Raw genomic sequence first — 13,520 nt, forward strand, 5'->3', positions numbered from 1 at the left:
AAGCACACTACTGCCTGCGCACCCTGCAGGCGGTTAGACCCACCCCCATGGCCCGTTCCAGGTGCCAGAACAGCTAGCTCCGCCTCTGCCTTGAAAAAAAATTAATGCTCAACCAGGATTGTCTGAAGAACATAAGGAAGAAGAAGAAGAAGAAGAAGAAGAAGAAGAAGAAGAAGAAGAAGAAGCAGCAGCAGCAGCAGCAGGATTTGAGCATAACGGCATTCTTCCCCCAATTGGGCTTCTAGCAGTTGATATTCAGAGTCATTCTGAAGGTAGAGCATAGCCAAGAATTTGTCCAATAGACGTTGATGGTCATCACTACATCTCATGGGAGAAAATTCTATAGTTAACCGCATGAAGAAGTCCTTTCTTTTGTCTGTCCTGAACAGTCACCAGGGCTATACATTTAAAGCAATAAATGCCCTGGCTTTCTCCAAAGAATCTTGGCAACTGTTGTTTGCTAAGGGTGCTGAGAGTTGTTAAGAGGTGCCTTTTCCCCAGAGTTCCCTGGGAAGAGACATTAAACTTGGATGATCCTGAGTTTTCAGAATTATGAGAGAGGAGGAAAACCTTCACTAGCCTTCACAGCTTAGACTACAGCAGGTTTTCACACACAGAGAGACAAGTTAACTCGGGATAATACCTCATGTGTCTGATGAACAAGATCACAGTCAGTGAAATATCATACCATACTAAATTTGTTAGTCTTTAAGGTGCCCCAAGACTCTTTGTTGCATTGAAGCTAAGATGGCTACCCCTCTTGAAGATAGTCTGAAGTACCAAAAATCTCTCACCTCACAGGGAAACAACTGACTGACCCATTTCTAGCTTCCCAGGAACTTCCTCCCCATTAGGGAACTGCAGTGTGCAAAATAATGTGTGACAACAATTCCCTTTCAAACTCAAAAACTTCAGAAGTGAGATCAAACGCGTCCAAAATTTCGTTTTACTTGTGCACGCTTGCAAATTGGCAACACAGACATCTTTTAGGAGACACGTCTCCTATACACCCAAAGAGAACCTTCTGGAACCTTCTTCCCAACCGCCATTTGGACCACAATGCCAAACCTTATCTCTGAGTATTTTAGCAACAATTCTACAGTGCCGAATGAGACAATAAAATAAAATAAATACTTCAATTCCTGTATTGAGCTCTAGTTTATGTTTTCCCAGAGATGGATTGGGGATAGGAGTGTTAACCTGGAGTTATCTGCACACACTAGGTAGTATGAATTTAGCATTGCTCTACCTGCATTTTATCGCTAAATTAAACACACGTTGAACAAAATAATGTCATAGAAACCAGTGGGGGGAATGGGGGCTTCTTCAATTCCAGAGGCCTGTCACATTCTCTTGGGTTTGCATTTTCCACCCCCAATGTTTGTATTCCTTATCCCGCCTGAAGATGCAGTTTTACAGACCAGCATATTGATTTTAAAACTTTAGAATACCTTCGACACCAGACGTAGAGCACCTCATTTGTCATGTGGATGTCGAAAGGGAGATTGCGGGCCTCATTTTATTCCTGATTAATTTGGCCTTGCGCTGCATTTCCTCCTGAACTCGTAATAGGAAGTTCGGTATCTCTATATTCATTGCATTGTTTGTTGTTTGCAAAAAGAGAGAGGGAGAGAAAAGAGAGAGAGAGAAAGAGTGAGGAGAAAAGACACAGAATCACACGGCATTATTTAAATAGTTGCAAGCCTGGGCTTTCTTTTACTTCCCCCCCCCACTCCAACCCCCCAATAATCGGTTATCTTGTATAAACAGTTTGAAATAAATAAATGCACACAGGAGGGGGGAAATAAAACAAGATAAGAATTCATCAGGTTCTGTTCAAAACAATGACGCTAGCACGATGCTCTTCATAAACAAGACGACAAACTCAGCCTTGAGTTTTCTTTCTCTAATTTGCCTGGTAGTCTGAATCAATGGTGTTGCTGCTGCCCTATTTGCTCAAAGAAAGGATGGCAAACTGGCAACCAGATATATCAATCTTTTGTTTAAAATATTAGGATATTTTTAGGGGTTGTGGGGAAGGGGGTGGGTGAATCTGGGGTGGTTGTGTGGGGAGCGTGAGATACATAAAAACAAAGCAAAATACATCACACGGTTAAAAGAGTTATTAAAAGTAGGCATTCTGTCAAATGGAAAATTGCTCCCCTCAATAATTTGACATATTATCCTCCCAAACATTCCACCTTAAAAGCACTGCTCTAAAGGGGAAATGTAAGGGGAACTGTCCCCTAAGAAAAAGCTAATCCCACTCAGTCTTTCACATGATAGATTTGAATCTTTGAACAAGGCTACTCTTAAGTCCTCATAAACTGGACAAAGAAGGGTAAATCTTCAGACTCCTCATCCCTGCTGTGTAACCAGCTGTACAAATGTTAAATGGAGAGGGTGAAAGGCTTTTACAAATCTGCAATTCCAGTCCATGCACTCGGCTATAGTTGAAGGAGTTTTCTGCAAACCTGGACAGCATCTTAAAAAGCAGAGACATCACCTTGCTGACAAAGGTCCATATAGTTAAAGCTATGGTTTTCCCAGTGGTGATGTATGGAAGTGAGAGAAGGCTGATCGCTGATCGCTGAAGAATTGATGCTTTTGAATTATGGTGCTGGAGGAGACTCTTGAGAGTCCCATGGATTGCAAGAAGATCAAACCTCTCAATTCTGAAGGAAATCAGCCCTGAGTGCTCACTGGAAGGACAGATCCTGAAGCTGAGGCTCCAGTACTTTGGTCACCTCATGAGAAGAGAAGACTCCCTGGAAAAGACCCTGATGTTGGGAAAGATGGAGGGCACAAGGAGAAGGGGACGACAGAGGACAAGATGGTTGGACAGTGTTCTCGAAGCTACCAACATGAGTTTGACCAAACTGCGGGAGGCAGTGGAAGACAGGAGTGCCTGGTGTGCTCTGGTCCATGGGGTCCATGGAAGAGTCGGGCATGACTAAATGACTAAACAACAACAATAGTTGAAGGAGGTTATTGCCAGATTCTGTACAAAGAGAGATCCTGCCTACATGTCATAGATCACCGCCATCACTGTTTATTTCTATGCCGCCTTTCCATAGTTAAACAATGCTCAAGGCAGCTTATGAAAAGGTTTGCATATATACAAAAATATAACAGAAGTAGTCATAAGCAATGAATAAAAACGCATCAAAATGTGGCCAACAAAATTAAACAATCCCCATGTAAATCATAATAAGATCTAAAAATAAAGACAGAAAAGACAGCAAAACTGACGTCTCCAGTATTAAATCTTGACCTCAGTAGCAATAAAACCCTGGACAATACCATACAGAAAGAATGTTGTTGGTCAAGGGAGCCATGGAGTCGAAAAGGTTGAAAACTCTCCACTAAACCAAAGGTGGGTGTTGAAATCAGTGAGTGTCAGGGACAGGACTGAGGAGGGATGGTGGAGACACACACACACACACACACACACACCTGCACCTCTTCTCCTGCACTTCCCAGAGAAGAAGGAGATAGTATAGATTTAGAACAGTGGTTTGCAGAAGGTCATAATTCAGAGGTTGCAGAGGGGAACAAGAAGAAGAAGAAGAAGAAGAAGAAGAAGAAGAAGAAGAAGAAGAAGAAGAAGAAGAAGAAGCGGCAGCAGAGAGACAGATGACAGACTCAGTGTATTTAGAAAGCATTCCAGACCCACCCCCCTTCTCCCAGAACCAGGCAGGTAGGAGAACAGAAAGCTCAGAGGCCGAAAGCACAGATCTGCCAATGTAGGGATGGGAGAGATGGAGGGAGTGGGGCTTTACCTGGAGCAACGCCATTACTGCAAGAGAGGCACTTTCCAAAGCCTTTCTCTGTGAGTATTGAATAAAAGACTTGGTAAAAACTCTTCTTGTTTATCTAATTCTTGAGAACCCACCATGGGAGGGATCGGATTTCCAGAAGCCTGACAGTGCAACTTCAACACACTTCCATTTGGCTTCTTCAGACCCATTCTTAAAGCTGTATGAGGACTGATGCCCCTGTTGTAGTCATCAGTTTGCACAGAAGGCCCTTACACTGGACATATGGTGAGGAATCACCATTTTTTTACAGTAAGCTCCACAACTTGAGTGTGAAACCAATCCTCAGTCCAAAAGACGGTTTGCCAAAGCCACTTCCGCACTGCAGAGGAGGTGGAGTTGTGGGCTTCACGTCCCCACCACGCGTGCGGTGGCTGGAGCCCAGCCCCCGCACGATTGGGGGAATCCCCAGCCACATCACCCCCTGGCCAGCCAATCTCCTGGCTTTGAGGGCATGGCCTGCCCTATTTAACACTGGCGCAGCCGGGGATCTCCCTCTTTTCCCTCCTACCAGCTGTTCATGTTTCCCACTCTCCTGCCCTTTAAGGTTTTCATTCCTTGACCTTGCTATGGACCTTGGTTGGTTGCCATTGAGGGGCCTGGTAGGAATTTTTCCCACTTGGCAAATTGGCACCAGCCATTGGTTTTCGCCTACCTCGTAGCAAATCGTCACGACTTCCTTGGTATTGGTGGTTAGGCATTGGTATTGGTATTGCTCTGTAGATGGAAGAGGGGAGGTAGCGCCATCACCTGCCCCACATATTGAAGGGTAGTCCAATAATGGATTCCGGGGGGCATGACCCTGTCTGAAGCCTATAGAGGTGAGGGCCTAAGGCACGCCCCCTAGAGGTGACCCCGAGAAAGTTCCTAGTTGATGTGCATCAGCAGGACTCCCCCTACCGGTGGTTAACCCTTCTCGGACTTCAAGCGGAAGTCAGATATAGTCGGTTAGGACCAATGCCTAAGCCAATACCGCTCATCACCTGTAACCAATAAAGTTGTGGCCTTATTTAGCCCATTAACCTTAATAATTGTGTCATGTGTCTTTATTTCCACTGGGGGGGGGCGGGAACTTGCCACGCAAATGCCGATTGAGCTACAGCTCCTTCCTACCTTGACAGCATCTGGTCGCTCATTCAGAATCACAGGCGGATTTCTGCAAGAGGATCCAGTGCTCTGTCCCTCCCCTCCCCCCTCAAGCACACAGACATCCATTGCCCAACTTGTGGCGGGGTGTAAGAAAGCAGTGTAAGACACATTGCAGAACAGTGTTGGTAAGTATGGAATGGGAAGCCCACGAGATAATTGCATTTTAAAAGAAGATACTCCCACATTCCACAGGATGGCAGACAATCTTCTTCTCTTTATTGCCGCCCAAGCAGAATGTGTGTACTGCTTTCGATTGCTGCGTTCAGTGCAGCCAGATAAGCGAACTCCTGTATTCTTCACGGAGTGATTTCAGAATAATGTGCTCCAGGGACATGGCCATTTACAAATGTGATGACAATCCATTTCCTATTGTAAAAGAAAAAGAAATCAAGTGACAAGGCAAAGTTTCTCTATATGATAAAATAATGGTTTTTTAAAAAAAAACTTTCAAAAAGAAAGACTTGCTAATTCAACAATGGCTCCCGATGCTTACATTCTTGTTATTAGTCTTATCCATCTAACCGGTGAAAAAAAGGTAAACACCGTGTTGGATTTTTCTCCTGCTCTCCCATTTTTCTTTTTCAAATATCTAAAGGCTTACATAGATTTGGTTGGCCCAAAGTGATCCTGGGGTGTAGAGAGGGATGTTGCATTTGAAAAGCAAGAGTACAAACCAGTCACCCAGAAGTCCTCTTGAATGAACCCATCGATTTGGAGTAAGATCCCCCAGCCTGCAGACCTACCAATGTCGTTGGACTCTAGTTGCATTATACCTGGCTATTGGTCATGCTGGCTCAGGCTGATGGGAGTTGTAGTGCAAAACCTCCAGAGGGCACCAGGTTTGGCTGATCTGGAGGTAAGGGTGGCAAAGGGATTTTGAGGCAAGTGAACCAGGTAATCCCCTCCTTGTACTTTTACATCTTTATCACGGTCATAGGCCAGCATAAATACATATCTAAAAAGGTAAAGGGACCCCTGACCATTAGGTCCAGTCGTGACCAACTCTGGGGTTGAGACGCTCATCTCGCTTTATTGGCCGAGGGAGCCGGTATACAGCTTCCAGGTCATGTGGCCAGCATGACTAAGCCGCTTCTGGCGAACCAAAGCAGCACACGGAAACGCCGTTTACCTTCCTGCCAGAGCGGTACCTATTTATCTACTTGCACTTTGACGTGCTTTCGAACTGCTAGGTTGGCAGGAGCTGGGACCGAGCCACGGGAGCTCACCCCGTTGCAGGGATTCGAACCGCCTACCTTCTGATCAGCAAGTCCTAGGCTATGTGGTTTAACCGACAGCGCCACCCACGTCCCTTAGTACATATCTAGAGCGTGCTAAATAGGCAATAGAGCAACTGTAGAAGTAGGAGATAAGCCCCAATTCAAGTGTTGCCCACAAATTGAATGCAATTGCTGGTCTTGGCCAAATGGTTGTCTATCTGACTTGGCCCCAGTCCCCTGGGGTATGCAGACAGTCATACTGAACTACTCCACAAATGTTTGGCTTCACATGGAAGGAGAGTTTCATACAAAGATGTGCTCTCCTAAGCTCACATTCCCAGCATTTTTGCATCCCTGTCTCAGCAGCATCTAAGTTGACTTGGTCATGTCTGCAGATTGGAAGATGGCAGGATCACCAAGGACATGCTCTATGGGGAACTGGCTTCTTGCACTTGGCCCGTTGGCAGGCCAACTCTGTGTTACAAAGGTTCCTGCGAACAAGACATGAAGGCTGGCAGAATCAGCCCTGCCATGTGGGAAACCCTTGTAGAAGACCACAGGTGAGACAGACAGGTGACCAGAGGAGGAAACCCTAGTAGAAGACCACAGGTGAGACAGACAGGTGACCAGAGGAGGAAACCCTAGTAGAAGACCACAGGTGAGACAGACAGGAGACCAGAGGAGGAAACCCTTGTAGAAGACCACAGGTGAGACAGACAGGTGACCAGAGGAGGAAGCCCTTGTAGAAGACCACAGGTGAGACAGACAGGTGACCAGAGGAGGAAACCCTTGTAGAAGACCACAGGTGAGACAGACAGGTGACCAGAGGAGGAGTGGCTGCTGGAAGGAGCGCAGAGAGAAGAAGCGCCCTGGTGCATCTGCTGCAACACAACCGGACACCTTCATCTGCTCCAGCTGCAACAAGACATGTCTCTCCTGTGTTGGTCTCTACAGCCTCAGCAGGTGATGTAACTCTCCAACGTTTTGACTTCACCCCCAAAGGCGCACTCCTCCATTGGATGCCAACAACTTCACAGAACTGCGGTAAGGCTTACATAAGAGAAATGCTTCACAAACATGGGGAGCCGTGTTCTAGCACATTGGGCGATTTGTCAATCTACACACACGATGTTCCAGTATGTGATTATCTGCACACATTACTTTGCTGTAGAAACACATTGCATAACTTGTAGAAGTGCAAACATCAAAGGATAGGTCTGTGTTTCACTCTTTGAATTGTTTTGTAACGTTCAAACAGGGTAAGTTTGCCTTGAAATGCAACATCAGTTGTAACATCTGAGGTGGCCCAATACTTATTTTACAGTGTACATCCCCAGATCCTTATATTTTCCACACATTTTGGCTATTATTGGCATGGGTACAAGCTTCTGGCAGGAGCATAGGGGGCTGTCTTATACCAAGTTGGAACACTTGTCCATTTAGCTGTCAGGAGTGCGTGCAGGAGCCAGGCCCTGTGACCAGTAGGACTTTGCAGGACTGGGGCCTTCCTAAGTTTGCTCTGGAGAGGCAAGGTATGGCTGCACAGGGGAGGCCGCTTGGTAACTAACTGCACCTGGTAGCAAGGGAAGGGATATAAGGTCAGCATTTCCCTTCGGCTCTTTGCCACAGCAACTCATTTCCTGCCTTGCTGCGTTTGGCTTCTTGCTTGTCGACCCTCGGACCCTTGACTTCATGATTCCTTGCTTCTTGACTCTTGGACCCTGTGACTCCGTGCTTCCTGACCCTCGGACCCCTGGCTCCTGGACTCTCGCTCCTGCTCCCACCCCACCATCTTGCCCCTGGTCCTGATGTCCTCAGCAGGGACTTGGATTGCCCGTAGACCTGACCATGACATTAGCTCACTATTGTGTACTGGCAACAGATCATAGAATCATAGAATCATAGAATCATAGAGTTGGAAGAGACCACAAGGGCCATCGAGTCCAACCCCCTGCCAAGCAGGAAACACCATCAGAGCACTCCTGACATATGGTTGTCAAGCCTCTGCTTAAAGACCTCCAAAGTAGGAGACTCCACCACACTCCTTGGCAGCAAATTCCACTGTCGAACAGCTCTTACTGTCAGGAAGTTCTTCCTAATGTTTAGGTGGAATCTTCTTTCTTGTAGTTTGGATCCATTGCTCCGTGTCCGCTTCTCTGGAGCAGCAGAAAACAACCTTTCTCCCTCCTCTATGTGACATCCTTTTATATATTTGAACATGGCTATCATATCACCCCTTAACCTCCTCTTCTCCAGGCTAAACATGCCCAGCTCCCTTAGCCGTTCCTCATAAGGCATCGTTTCCAGGCCTTTGACCATTTTGGTTGCCCTCCTCTGGACACGTTCCAGTGTGTCAGTGTCCTCCTTGAACTGTGGTGCCCAGAACTGGACACAGTACTCCAGGTGAGGTCTGACCAGAGCAGAATACAGTGGCACTATTACTTCCCTTGATCTGTTGGCTCATGTCAAGTTTGTGGTCAACCAAGACTCCTAGATCCTTTTCACATGTACTGCTCTCAAGCCAGGTGTCACCCATCTTGTATTTGTGCCTCTCATTTTTTTTGCCCAAGTGCCTCAGGGGTTTCAGGCAAGGTTTCTTCCAGCCCTACCTAGAGATGCTGGGGACAGAGGGTTCATCCACACTTCCACTTGTCCCATGATTTGTAGCCACGGGCCTTTCAGGTTTTTCTTTTGAACCATCGCTTCCCCGGGGAAAACCTGCCGTTGACTTCAGAATTGCAACAAAGCGTGTTCTCCTTCCTAGAGAGCACATGTTGCAGTGGGGTCTGAACAGGCCACCCCTCTGTTGCTGGGCGGGTTAGTATGGATGACCATCCACAGTGATTGGGCGGTTGGGTTACTGGGCAAATTTTGGTGTTGCCATTTAGGGGGATGGACCAAAGGTTATAAAATCAAGTCACGCAGCACTGACTGGGCTCTTTTGCTGTGTACATCGGATCACTCGTCCACCCTCCCTAATCCAGGGCTGTTGCATTAACCTTGCTATGCCTGTCATCTTAAAAAGCAGAGACATCACCTTGCCAACAAAGGTCCGTATAGTAAAAGCCATGGTTTTCCCAGTAGTGATGTATGGAAGTGAGAGCTGGACCATAAAGAAGGCTGATCGCCGAAGAATTGATGCTTTTGAATTATGGTGCTGGAGGAGACTCTTGAGAGTCCCATGGACTGCAAGAAGATCAAACCTCTCCATTCTGAAGGAAATCAGCCCTGAGTGCTCACTGGAAGGACAGATCGTGAAGCTGAGGCTCCAATACTTTGGCCACCTCATGAGAAGAGAATACTCCCTGGAAAAGACCCTGATGTTGGGAAAGATGGAGGGCACAAGGAGAAGGGGACGACAGAGAATGAGATGGTTGGATGGTGTTCTTGAAGCTACCAGCATGAGTTTGATCAAACTGCGGGAGGCAGTGGAGGACAGAAGTGCCTGGCGTGCTCTGGTCCATGGGGTCACGAAGAGTCGGACACGACTAAACGACTAAACAACAACAACAACAATGCCTGTCATGGGGTCATCTGCTTTGGGGGCAGGGGCCTGGTAGGAATTTTGTCCATCTGGATGATTGGCTGGTGCCATTTGGTTTTTGCCTACTGCGTAGCAAATCATCACAACTTGTAAGGTTGCAGTTAGGCATTGGTTAGAAAATTGGTTGGTGGAGGGGTAAGGATTGGCGGTGCCTGTCCCTCCAATATGCTGCTGCTGCAAGGGAATTCCATTAAAGGAATCCAGGGGCTTGCCATTCTTTCGCCCATACCCCTGAATGGGGCTTAGGGCTGCGCAAGCCCCCGGGAGTATGGGGGGGGGATGAGGGTCTGGTGCCCGGCTCCATGCTCTCCCCAATATTGTTTTCCCTTACTGGCTTTCGCTGGAATCCGGAAGTCAGTTCTGTCCCCAGGCATGGCATAACCAATGCCTAAGCAACAACTCACATTTATGTATTTTAATAAAGTTGTGGCCAAAATTATGCCAAAAACCTTTAACAAAAAATATGTGTGAATTGTGAATCATTTAGGGGTGGCTTAGGGGACCTCGACATGCAAACATCAATCTGCAGAAAACCCAACTGACATTCCTTCTGATTCACAACGGTTTTTCCTGGGGAAAGTGGCCAGACAAAGTAAAAATTTCTCAAACACACCTAGAAACAGAAGTTTGAACCTGGGACCTTTTGCATGCAAAGCTAATAAGACATTGAACAGCACGATAAATACCGTGTTTTTTGCTCTATAAGACTCACTTTTTCCCTCCTAAAAAGTAAGGGGAAATGTGTGTGTGTGTGTTATGGAGCAAATGCAGGCTGTGCAGCTATCCCAGAAGCCAGAACAGCAAGAGGGATCGCTGCTTTCACTGCGCAGCGATCCCTCTTGCTGTTCTGGCTTCTGAGATTCAGATTTTTTTTTTCTTGTTTTCCTCCTCCAAAAACTAGGTGCGTCTTGTGGTCTGGTGCATCTTATAGAGCGAAAAATACGGTATGTCAACCCTGTGTGTGGCAGTTGCGAAAAAGGATTAATTCCGTTCTAGGGATCATTAGGAAAGGAATTCAAAATAACATTGCCATTATCTTAGGCCATTACACAAATCTATGGCGCAACCACATTTGGAATACTGTGTACCATTCCGATTGTTTCCCTATCCCCACCCCACAAAATTCATCCTCTTTGATCTATGAAGGTATTTTCATCTAAGAGGATTTTGCTACCTTTTGTGAAATCTCTTGATGATCATATTGGGAGGAAGAGAATTGCCTTGTGCTGCCCATCTACTTGTTTCAAGCCCCATGTCTTCAATAAAACCCCACTTCTTCCTATATAGCTTGGCTTCCTGCCCCACAAATCACACTGTTACGCGGATCATTCAAAAAATATAGATGGCAGAAAATCTCCGCGCATCCTCCGATACGATTTGCAAACTGACAGATCACTCTCCCTTTCACCTCTAAATCTGCCCAGTTTTTTTTGTTTTTTTATATAAATACCCTCTTGTTATAAATCTCAGAGTTTTAGCAGGATTCACTTTGTCCATTTATCAAAAACACGGAGCTAAATGATTTCAATGGGGAAAAGAGCAGACTGCCTCTTTTTATTTTCTTCCTCCCCCTCCCCACCCCCTGTAGAAATGTGATCTCCGAACTCCACAAATCAAAATTCTTATCTCATGTTGATGCCAGCACATAAAGCACAAGCCCTGCGGTAGATGAATGTCTACCAGCAGAAAGCATTATTAGTCTCTTTAGCTTGCTGGCTTCTGCTGACCTACTTTTAACTTGCTCGCAATAATGTACCGTACCTGAGTAATATTGACAGCCCATCTGCTGTGATGAATTAATAATATCACTACTTTTCCTCCTTCCCCTCCCACCTTTGCATCACAAAGTGCTGAGATAGTTAATTCGAATAGACCTGGGTTTTACTTGAAACATGGATAGAATGCTCAGATTATTCATTTTTTAAAAAAAAAACTGCATCAGAACCAATCTATTAATTCCACTTTCCTGCTACCCGTGACACTGGTTAACTTTGTGGTTAGCCAGTTTGTGGTTGGGTACGAGGCACAAAGACTCTTCCTTCCTCTGATCATCATAGCATTCGGAACCCTTCCACTCAGTCCACTAGAGTGGAGTATGGGAAAGGCTGGGTCACAATGGACCAATGACTGTTCCTGGGTCAGAACCCATTGTTTGCCGTTAGAAGAAAAACAGATTTGTACTAGAGCAAACATAATGTCTGGAGAGGGAAAAATGGAGGGACTTAGAGGAATGATTCGGGGCTCAGGCATATTTGTGTTGGGTTTGTCGTTTCTTCCATTTGTCCCGAGACTTCTGAGTGATAACCAGCCTCATATAACCAACATGCTTCAGTCTAATTCATGCATGAAGGGGTTAATGCCATAGAGTAAGCTGTCCTGCTAGGCTTAGTTAGGTCACTCTCCCTCACCTTGGGAGGGATTAGGTAATCAACCCTTTATTCCCCAGCGTATCTGAGAAGGTCAATGCATGAAGAGCTTTTGAGCTAGTTGCTTGCAGCTCAGACCGCATGGCTCTTACAAGCCTTTCTTGTGTTCCTGTACCCCTGATTTAGGGACTTTCACCACTGAAACTAAGCAAAGTTTTATTGCCCATGTTTTCTGAATGTTGTATGGAAAACATTGCACAAACAATAAAACTTAGCTTCGTTAAATTGCTGAAGGTCCCTAAATTATTGGCATGGTAACACAAGAAAGGCTTGTAAGAGTCATGTGGTCAGAGATGCAGCACACACTGAACTTCTTGGCTAGCCGCTTATATGAGTCTGGTAATCCCAAAACGTCTAGGCATGGGTCTGAGAAGCATTTCTTTAATCCTGCCACATTCCCTGGGGGAAACTGTGGTTTACCATTGAATAGGAACAAACATCAACCAGACTGGGAAGGAAGCACACTGGAAAGCTTGGACATCTCCTCCTGTGGTGACAAGGACCCAAGCAGCTACATTTAACCCTTTAATGAAGTGCAGGAGAGCTGATCAGAGATCTCCAGCCATCAGATCTAGTTTTCATTTCCTTTTGCTACTAAGGAGTGGCAACAGCACCTCTCACTTTTCAGAGTTCCCCGGGAAAGAGGGCTTGATTGCTAAACCACTCCGGGAATTGTAGCTCTGGGGGTGGGGGAACAGGGCAAACAACTCTCAGTACCCTTAACAAACCACAGCTCCCCAGAATCTTTTGGGGGTAAGGCATGGTTGTTGAAAGTGGTAACATAACCATTCAAATGTGGCCTTAGCTAAACCAGATTTCAGGAAAAACAAAACATAGGACTGACCTACTGGCCAGTCAAGGAAAGGATCCATTCATCCCTCTTTGCAGCAAGGCCAGGCCAAAGGGAATCAATGGAGGATTCAGTCATGATGCAGCCTGGAAGGAAAATACTGTGGCTTCTTCTTCTACTCCAGAGTCTCCAGAAACTCATCAAAATGGACCCCATTAGGCAAGATCTCATTCCAGCTTTAGCCAAGCCTGGTAGAAGGGCCCTTCAAAGACAACTGTTCATAAAACTTTGTAAACTGCTTCGAAGCCTTTTTTGCATTAAGCCATACTGTATATTTCCTGCCAACCTAGCAGTTCGAAAGCACATCAAGTACAAGTAGATAAATAGGTACCTCTCTGGCGGGAAGGTAAACAGTGTTTCCGTGCGCTGCTCTGGTTCGCCAGAAGTGGCTTAGTCATGCTGGCCACATGACCCGGAAGCTGTACGCCGGCTCCCTCGGCCAATAAAGCGAGATGAGCGCCGCAACCCCAGAGTCGGTCATGACTGGACCTAATGGTCAGGGGTCCCTTTACCTTA

General features: G+C 46.1%; 1 long non-coding RNA gene across 3 annotated transcripts in view; it reads right to left on the minus strand.

Annotated features, from left to right (window-relative positions):
• Positions 1-205: 205 nt before the first annotated feature.
• LOC309541511 overlaps positions 206-13,520 on the minus strand; it is a 146,439-nt gene continuing 133,124 nt past the window's right edge. Inside the window, exons 1-3 of one of the 3 annotated variants that reach the window (XR_014223779.1) lie at positions 12,999-13,199; positions 4,932-5,333; positions 206-1,586 (exon numbers count right to left, since the gene is read on the minus strand). This is a non-coding gene — a long non-coding RNA (uncharacterized lncRNA). Of the gene's footprint in view, positions 1,587-4,931; positions 5,334-5,710; positions 5,899-12,998; positions 13,200-13,520 lie in introns of those variants that run through there. The other 2 variants (XR_014223780.1, XR_014223778.1) reach the window with 2 other exon arrangements.

The sequence above is a fragment of the Podarcis vaucheri genome, assembly GCF_965113315.1.
Source record: "Podarcis vaucheri genome assembly, chromosome: 10".
In the NCBI taxonomy this organism is placed as follows: domain Eukaryota; kingdom Metazoa; phylum Chordata; class Lepidosauria; order Squamata; family Lacertidae; genus Podarcis; species Podarcis vaucheri.